The 9,722-nt window shown below is 33.3% G+C and overlaps 2 pseudogenes; one reads left to right on the forward strand and one right to left on the reverse strand.

The window, feature by feature from the left end:
- The first annotated feature begins 1,179 nt into the window (after positions 1-1,179).
- On the forward strand, positions 1,180-5,212 carry LOC119191774 (annotated as a pseudogene).
- Positions 5,177-6,994, reverse strand: LOC119191773 (annotated as a pseudogene).
- Between the last annotated feature and the right edge of the window lie 2,728 nt (positions 6,995-9,722).

Genomic DNA, 9,722 nt, shown 5'->3' on the forward strand with positions numbered 1-9,722 from the left:
GGAACAAAGCTGTGATAATAAGTCTGTTTCTGAGTGCATGGCAGCTTTCGCGGTGCATGGCCATAGGGCCATTGTAATTGGATAATATTGTATTTCAATAAAAGTAATAAAAACATCTATCAATAGGGGTACATTTATTGTATGAAAATTTCTGTTATTTTGAGAGAAGGGGTTGGTATATGAGTGTGTAGAACCAGCTGTTATCTTCACCAGCCGTAAAAAGAATTGGGCTTGTGGAAGATTCAAAATGATAAAATATGCAGGTTTTCATCTATATATATAAAAATCAATTGCTGTTCGTTAGTCTCGCTAAAACTCGAGAAACGGCTGAACGGATTTATCTTATCTTGGTCTTGAATTATTCGTGGAGGTCTAGGGAAGATTTAAAGGTGAGAAAAATTCGAATAATTGCCGGGAAAATCCTCAAAACAGCATTTTTCTATTTCCCATACAAACGTTTTCTAACTAATACGTAGAGTCAATTTGTAATTTATTACCGCTGCATAAAGTTCAAATTCGCGTGCGCGTTGGAGGATCTAATATCGCGTTCTGAAACTCAACAAAAGTGAAAGTGAAACGCGAACGCGACAAAATTGCATAGTCTCAAAATACATAGTACATAAATAGTGGTCGGCTTCGAGAAACTCAATTTTAGCTAACTTCAGTTGTTAATATAATATATAACTCAAAGGTGACTGACAGTGATATATCAAGGAACAGCCCAAACCATTGGACGGATCGGGCTAAGACTTTACATGCATAAAGCTACTATGACGTAGGCATCCCCTAAGAAAGGATTTTGATAAATTCTACCCTTAAGGGGATAAAATAGGGATGAAAGTTTGTATAAATGTTCTTAGATTTTCGACTGATTGAACTGAAATTATAGATTGGGGATAAAATTAGTTTGAACCTATAAGTACCGGGAAAATATGTAGCAAGACTTTTATCAAACAGTGGAATTTTATCCTGGAAAACACCTTCACGCGGGCGAAGCCGCGAGCAAAAGCTAGTTTATAATATTTATGGGGCCTGAAATATTTGTTGCCTTATCTATACTTATAATATCTGTAGTATAAAATAAAATTATTATTAATTGATTGATATTGAGGCATTTTTCATAATCAATGAACACAAAAATAAAACTTGAAACTCAATAAAATTAATTAATAATTCCAGGTGTGGTCACTGAGAGTGGACATAAAAGTATTAAACCATGATGGTAATGTAATTGAATGTGCCAGTATTGCATCTCTCACTTCTCTGGCTCACTTCAGGCGGCCTGACTTCGCAGTGGTGATAGTATTATCTTTCATACACTCAGTGAGAAGGATCCAATACCTACTGTGCTCTATCATTATCCAGTGTGTACTACATACTCAATATACAATGGAGAGTGAGTATGATATTAATATAAGTATTTTTGTTGGGCACTTTAAAAAAATAATGTCCTAATAAATTTGCACTTTAATAAAACTATGTTAAGAAGTTATTAATTTTACCTACACAATGTGGATTTAATTCTATATGTCAAATATAGGTGTTATAATTTGAGATAAGCTTTATGTACATTCTTAAAATAAGCTCAAAAATTACAAAAGGCCTACATTTTGTGTCATATTAATGATTACTGTTATCTGATTTCAGTATTTTACTATCAGACCCTAACTTTATTGAGGAATCTGTGTGCATCAGCAACACAGAAGAAGGAGTATTCACTGCAGGAGGATTGCTTGTAGTTGGCATGAATCAATACAAAGAAGTATGCCTATTGGATCTTACAGGATCTGCAATATTCAACTCTAAAATTGTTCATAAAGCCATCACTCAAGCAGCTGAAAAATGCAAGGACTATGTTGATATTGTGAAAAAAGCTATTGCCTCTGATGATAACTTGAGGTAAATAATATTTATGTACAATAAACATTTATAAATTTATATGTATATTAACCAATTTAAATCTGAAATGATTTTTATTTATTGGGAGAAATACTGTTTATTTTTTAAAACATTATTAAAAGCTTATTCAAAATTGATTCTCGTAAATTAAACATTCTAAAGTAAATTTATGAATGGATGCTAGAATCACATGCGCAGTTAGTCATTTCTAACATAGATATTATAGTGGGCGCTATTTACAATCTCACAAAATTCCTGTGTATTCCTGCATTCTCACATTAAATCAAAAATGTCTAATGTCCATGAAACTACGCTAATAAACTCTCATATGTAAATTTTTATGAAAAATTTTACAGACAGAAAAGGGCTAAGATCAATTTTGCAGATACAATAACGACTGAACACATGCTGGCGCTTAGCAAAAAGGATTTAAATATCCGCCTTAAGAATTACAATGTCGATGATCTAAGTAAAATGATGAAACTATGTCGGATGATGATGATGCAGAATCAATAGATGATGAAGAGTGTAGCAAATATGATGGTGAGTTGACATTTTCAAATATAAAAGAAATAAAAATATTCATTTACAAGTTTCTTAACGAAAATTCAAGATGTTTGTACTAGACCAAAAACATTGTAATAGGGAAATGTAAAAAGTTTTATGGTTGATAATTTTTTGTTTTAAAACCTTAAATTCGTTTTATATACAGTTGGATACAAATATGTAATCATTACCTTTTGTTTTGAACTAATGGAACATTCATTGGTTATTATTATGGGCAAAACATATTTATTTATAAATTTAATCAAAATGAACTGCACTCCTAACTTGCGAGATTTACTCTACAATAATGCATTTGCCCTCCAATATTATTTTACATATATTAAATTACTAGCTTTTGCTCGCGGCTCCGCCCGCGTTTTAAGTTTTTCAGGCTAAAGTTTTCCATTATAAAAGTAGTAGTTTCCCGGGAGCCTATGTTCTTCGCAGGGTCTCAAACTGTCTCCATACCAAATTTCATCTTAATACGTTGGGTAGTTTTTGAGTTTAAGACGTTCAGGCAGACGGATGCAGCGGGGGAATTTTTCAGTTCAAACTGGTAGTTCCTGAGATTAGCCATTACTGCTCCGCTCCTATTGGTCATAGCGTGATGATATATAACTTAGAGCACTCCACGAACAAAGGGCTATACAACGCAAAAAGAATTTTTCAGTTTGGACCGGTAGTTCCTGAGATTAACCATTACGGCTCCGCTCCTATTTGGTATAGCGTGATGATATATAGCCTATAGCAATCCACGAACAAAGGGCTATCCAACGCAAAAAGAATTTTTCAGTTTGGACCGGTAGTTCCTGAGATTAGCCATTACTGCTCCGCTCCTATTGGGTATAGCGTGATGATATATAGCCTATAGCACTCCACGAACAAAGGGCTATCCAACGCAAAAAGAATTCTTCAGTTTGGACCGGTAGTTCCTGAGATTAGCCATTACTGCTCCGCTCCTATTGGGTATAGCGTGATGATATATAGCCTATAGCACTCTACGAATAAAGGGCTATCCAATGCAAAAGATTTTTCAGTTCGAACCGGTAGTTCCTGAGATTAGCCATTACTGCTCCGCTCCTATTGGGTATAGCGTGATGATATATAGCCTATAGCACTCCACGAACAAAGGGCTATCCAACGCAAAAAGAATTTTTCAGTTTGGACTGGTAGTTCCTGAGATTAGCGCGTTCAAACAAACAAACAAACTCTTCAGTTTTATATAATAGTATAGATATTTTTAAAGTTTAATTTTAATGACAGATAAAACTTATGTCTTAACATCTGCTATATTGTCTCTATTTTCTAAGAACTTGAAACATGCTATTTATTGGACTATGATAATATAAACAAAATTATGACAAGACAATGATTTTTCATACAGTATGTTTCTCTAGTGTCAAGCTGGTACTAAGGGATTGTACGATTATATGTCTAATCAACAGTGTCATAAAATTAATATTGTTAGGGAAAATATTTAAAAATATATATTGCTTTAGTGATAAGGGAATTCAAAATAAATATCCCTAACCTTATGCACTATATTGTTTGGCTTACTAGACTCAAAATAAAATTAAATAAAAAATTCAATTAATGTTTTATGGAGTGTTGCTCGCGGCTTCGTCTGCGTGAAAAGCCTTTCTACAACTTACTACTCGCTATAAAAGTCCCTCAAACACTGTTCATAGCGCCAATTCGAAAACAACAGCGCCATCTATTTAAAAAGATATATTTAAAAATGCCAGTATTACCTATTGAAACAAATTACCGGGGTAAAATGTAGCCTGTGAGTTAATGCACGACATTGTCTACCCATTTGTGCCAAATTTCATCCAAATCTGTTCAGCGGTTTCTGTGTTTACTTCTGACAAACATCTAAACATCGCAAACATTTTTACGAACTTCCGAATCCATATTACTGTGATGAGGCATAAAGATAAACTAAATGTATCTTGTGGCTCTATCTGAATGAATAACTTTCTTAGAATCATAATCCATTTCTGTGCTTTTCTGAGATAAGAAGTGCCTATCAATATCTGTTCAGTGTTATACTTCTCACAAGATATAGGCAAAGCTCATCATAAACTTTTAGATTTATAAATCACAACTCTAAAATGAAGTTTAAAAACCTTGGCACAGATAATCTGGTTCAAACTTTGATTATATATTTTATTCTGAATAAAAAAAGAATGTCCGTTACTACAAGCATAAAATAGGACATATAATATATCCAACTAGATGTTTCAGACTTCTGTGAACTGCTTTTATGCATGATTCCTTTTTCAGAAAATGTGTGACACATATAAATCTCAGTATTAATATTACATCATAATATTATTGTTCAATTGTCCTTCCTGTATGATTTTTCATGGGGATTTTATTATAAGAATTTACAATAAGATAATTTATATATTTAATTAATTGGTATTGAATTAATTTGCAATATTTTTTCTTTTTCCAACTCTGCCATGGACAAGACATATATGTAGGTATAAGCCTTTATTATAACTTGTGTGGTCTATGTTGATATCAGTATAAAATGCAGACATAACAACATAAATTAATAAAAAATACATTAGGTTGGATACCATGTGTATATACTAATTATTATTTTTTAATTGCAGTAATATCATCACTCCCACATACGGCTGAGGTGGTGTCAAAGAAAGGATCATCAAAGTGGATAGAAATATCATCAGAATCAGAGGAAGACTGATAATAATACAACATAATCTGTTAAATAAAATGTAATAAATTTACATTTCAATTTGCTGTTATTATAATCTCCCTTAACAATATTATATTAGCATTGCATATCCCTCATCAAATAACAATCATTATATCTTGACACTGCATTTTTATACAACAAAAAATCTCTACTTAGTCTAAGAGGAAATAAATAGTACTCCGTCAAAACTAAGGGACACTTGCAGCACAACTAAGTGAAAGATCATTTATACAGTCCACAACATTCTCAAAATTCATTGCATTCTGTTATCTTTATTTGGCATGAAGTAATATACTTCAAAATCACTCATGTAGATTCTCAATCTATATATCTATAATTGTGTCATTGTAGAATGCAGATTGAAAAAGAATGCACCACCAAACATGGCAGTTATCTCTTATGCTATATTGACACTACACACTTCATATTCTATACATGAGAGTCACAAACACATAATTTATTTACACAGAGTCTGAGTTCATTCCATTCTTCTGATCTAATTTGTTGCCATTTGTTTTCACCATATAGATGAAGTAAGTCATGATCTCTTTCTCATTGACTGGCAATGACTTGAAGTGTTTCTGGATAGCCTGTAATCATATTCAGAATGTGTTAGTTAAAAAGAAAAAAAAATATTTTTTGTAAATTAAAGCTATGTATAAGATAATTGATTCTTATTTTTATTTGTTCCTGAATATGTTTTGAATTATTTTTTTTTTCTTATGTAACATGTAACATATTGGAGATAATCTTATGTACTCACATCAGCTAATTGAGCCTTGTTCAGTCCTGGCCTGGTGGACACCTTGTAATGCCTCTTGTACCTCCTCAGGGTGTTCACCTGCAGCTGAAACCAATCCACTTCAGGGAGTCCATCTCAGCTTCATTGCTATCATCCTCAGAGTCTTTAGGCCTTCTCTGTTTCGTCCTAGCACACTGTATCATCGCCTTATGGAAGTCACAGATGTATGTGTGCCTAGCCTGGAATAGGAAAGCAAAAAACTCAATATATTAAGCATGTCAATATACTTTTTATTTTCATAAATGCCATATTTAGAGATGGAAGAAAGTGTAATTGTGTGTGCTCAGTGCGTGGTTCACGTAGCTACCGAAAAGACGTGTTTTGTGAATGTCAATTTGGGGGGACATAAAACAACGTCAGTACATACCTGACCGTCGATATTAAGTTTGAGCCTCCTGAGTGCGACAGTCTTCTGTATGCGCTTGCTGTACGAAGCGTTGCCCGCTGACCGTCTGCACCGATCACCGTCATCCACAAGGCAACATATTTGGTCTGAATTACCTCTAGAATCTTCTTCTCCTGTACTAAACCCGTTGTTCATTTGATACTCCCGTTGAATCATATATGATTAATAAATTGAACTTGCGTATTAGATGTCGCACCAGGCGTTGAGTACAGTTCGACGTATTCACAAAGAGACTCGATTGAGGTTATGATTTATGACAACACAGAACGTTTAGACGAAATAAATCAATTAAAAACATGACAGCTGATCCACGCCCGGTAAACTTATGCACCACGAACAACCGTGAGGATTGTAATTCTTTATTCACTGCACATATGCAAGAAAATGTTCATTGCTATTCACAGCCGTTCGTAACTTGTAAATACTTTGATTTTTATGTACACGTGACACTTTACGATGCCGGAATACGAGGCAGTTTCAATTTGTCTATATTTTAACAAACTGCAGTAACGTTAATTTCGGTTCTTCAATGTAAATTACTTTCTCATCCGCACCGACAGATCGCTTCGCCATTACAATACAAATGAAATGACTGACTGACTGAATCGCTCCCGCACTCGCTCGTCCGTCATTCGCTCACTCCAAAGTCAAACCGAAAAATAGCATTCAGTCTAGAACACTATTGTTCCTTTCCATAGAGTGCAAAATAGTATATCAGACGTATAGTTCGAAAAATGAAAACAGTTCTTTTTGTGAACGTGTGCGTAGATGCGATATGACAACGTAGCTAGGTATTGTAGTATAAACAAAAAATAAAGCTAACGCCGTGCCTATGATTGGCTGGAATATGGCGGGGGATTTAATTTAAACCAATCGAAACGTTTTGTGACTGACATCGGTGCTCATGTATTCATTACGGCGAACGCGAAGTTCCCTACGTAATAAGCGCTGAAATCGTGTGCTCGTTTATAATAAACATAATACTCGGTGAGTTCTATTATTTCATAATATCATCGTTGTATTTTTATATTAATCGAAAAAATACCACGTTAAGATATTACCCGTGTTGACTGTATAGTAAGAGTGTTTCTATCAAATGATATTAATAGTTTTACATTCTAATTTTGTAAGCAAATGGCTGCCGAGTGCTGAAGTAAGGTGACATACTATATATACCTATATGACAATGTGTATTATTAGTACGTAAGTACCTACCTATTTATCAATATGTCTCTGTGTACATATAAGAACATTCGATTGACCAAGAATAATCAATCATTTCACCGTTCTATATATATTTATACATACTTGGTAAAATAATATACTGAGATTTATTTAATGTGACAGTATAAAACAATTGTGATAACTGATAGGATTCCCCGGTTAAGCTTTCCACATACAATTTTCAACGATTTTCATTGAGTAATGTATGTAATGGGACATGTTTTGGAAATAGTTTTATGGAAAATTCTTATTCGAAAGGCATGCTGTTTTAAACACACCTTAAATATCATTTTTCTGCAAATTGCAACTAGATACCACTGTTATTAAGTGCTTTGTATGTAAGAAACCGGAACATGATACAAATGTCTGCGATCGTAATCAAATCAAACAACGTCGCGGGAATTTGCCGCTCGCCCGCCAAACTGTCGACCGCAATTCCGCAACGCACATAGTAAACTTTAGGAAGTTTTACCATATACCTAGAATATTACAATTTAGCGACATTTTGAAATGTGAACTTTAGTGGTGTGATTAGCTTGAGGTTTAAAGATAAGACGTATTTAACTATTTCAATAACATTTTAATACAGCTTACGAACATTTTGTTATTGTTATAGGTTATTTCTTATAACTATGTGACTTCTATCAGGAGCGGGAACGTTAAAAATTCTGTCTTTCTACGTCTGCATCAGTTATTAGATCGGCAATAGCCATGTCTTCGGTGAGTTCTGTTTTATTCAGTAGTTTTTTTTTCTGTTCGCTTCGCTTTTATCATGGTGACGAAGAATCCATTAGCTTTTGCTGTATTTATTTAATTAGTCCATCATACGGCATTATGTAAACTATATTTTTGGGTCCAAGTACATATTTTGATGAATCTCATCTTTATCTTTTTAATAAGACGAAAAGAATCTTAGACTGGGGATAAAAAGTTTTTTTTTTTTATTTGGTACTCACTAGACATTTTTCGCGATCGTGAAGCATGAAAACACATGTGAGACAGAACACGATACCTATGTCAGGAATTATCACAATCATTTTCTTAGATATAACAAGTAGCCATAATGTGTTTGACAAAGCAAAATACCATCTTTTTTTCTTCGTTCTCATCGAGATATTGTCGTGATAGGTTACCATCATCGGTTTTAATATATTACACGTCGCCTGATTAACATGTTTACGCGTTGTCACCATTTTAGAGTTCTCGTAACACATTGAATGGGTTTTGCTCAAGGTTATTTGGTAAAAAGACAAAATATAGCAGTATGAGAAGCTTTGGGCTTTTCAATGTCATTTAAATTAGGTGATAATTAAATGTTGGCTGACAAATCACTCGACTAGCCTTAATGCGGTTCAAAGCATTTTTCACCCATGTATAAAACAAGATGTAAAACGGCGTAGTTACTTAGTTAACTGGGGTAAATATAAATTTATATTGTCTATGTTTTACTCAGAGTGTTTATAATTCTTATTTCGGTACATAGTTACGTATATTTTTCGAATAAGAGAGAAGGTAGTCCCTCGTCGTCGTACATGTAATAGCAACAAACCACCCTAGAGAAATTATTGGATTTAAATGTATTCCTTCAATTTTTAAAGGATAATTCGGAAAAAACGGGTTTATGCGTCTACTAGCTAACTCGCGCCATACGACGAGTATTGACTTCTCGGTCACGTGAATTTCGTTAGTTACTTTAAATGAGGATGATGGTACTTTTGCGTTACCTATATCTATAATTTCAGGTGATACAGCGTTTAAGGAATAGTCGCGTTATTACGCTGATGATAGAACAACAAAATAATAAAAAATCGATAATTTTAATCACGTTTCATAATTTACCCTACACAATGTCATAAATATATACTTAACCTTAATCTCAGTTTAATTTAGAAAGAAACTATTTTTTATTGCGAGCATCCTTGTTAACCGATCATCATTTCGATAATTAATTTTAATAAAAATATTTAATACACGTTTAGTTTCATATAGGAAACTGCAAAATTCTTAAGTTGAAAAAAAATATAATTTTTATATATTTATTTTCAAGGGCGAAACGATTAATGAAATATGCTTTAAAGGCTAATATTAAATATATAAAGAAACATGTGATCAATGTA

This window comes from Manduca sexta, unplaced genomic scaffold (assembly GCF_014839805.1).
Source record: "Manduca sexta isolate Smith_Timp_Sample1 unplaced genomic scaffold, JHU_Msex_v1.0 HiC_scaffold_1903, whole genome shotgun sequence".
Lineage (NCBI taxonomy): Eukaryota > Metazoa > Arthropoda > Insecta > Lepidoptera > Sphingidae > Manduca > Manduca sexta.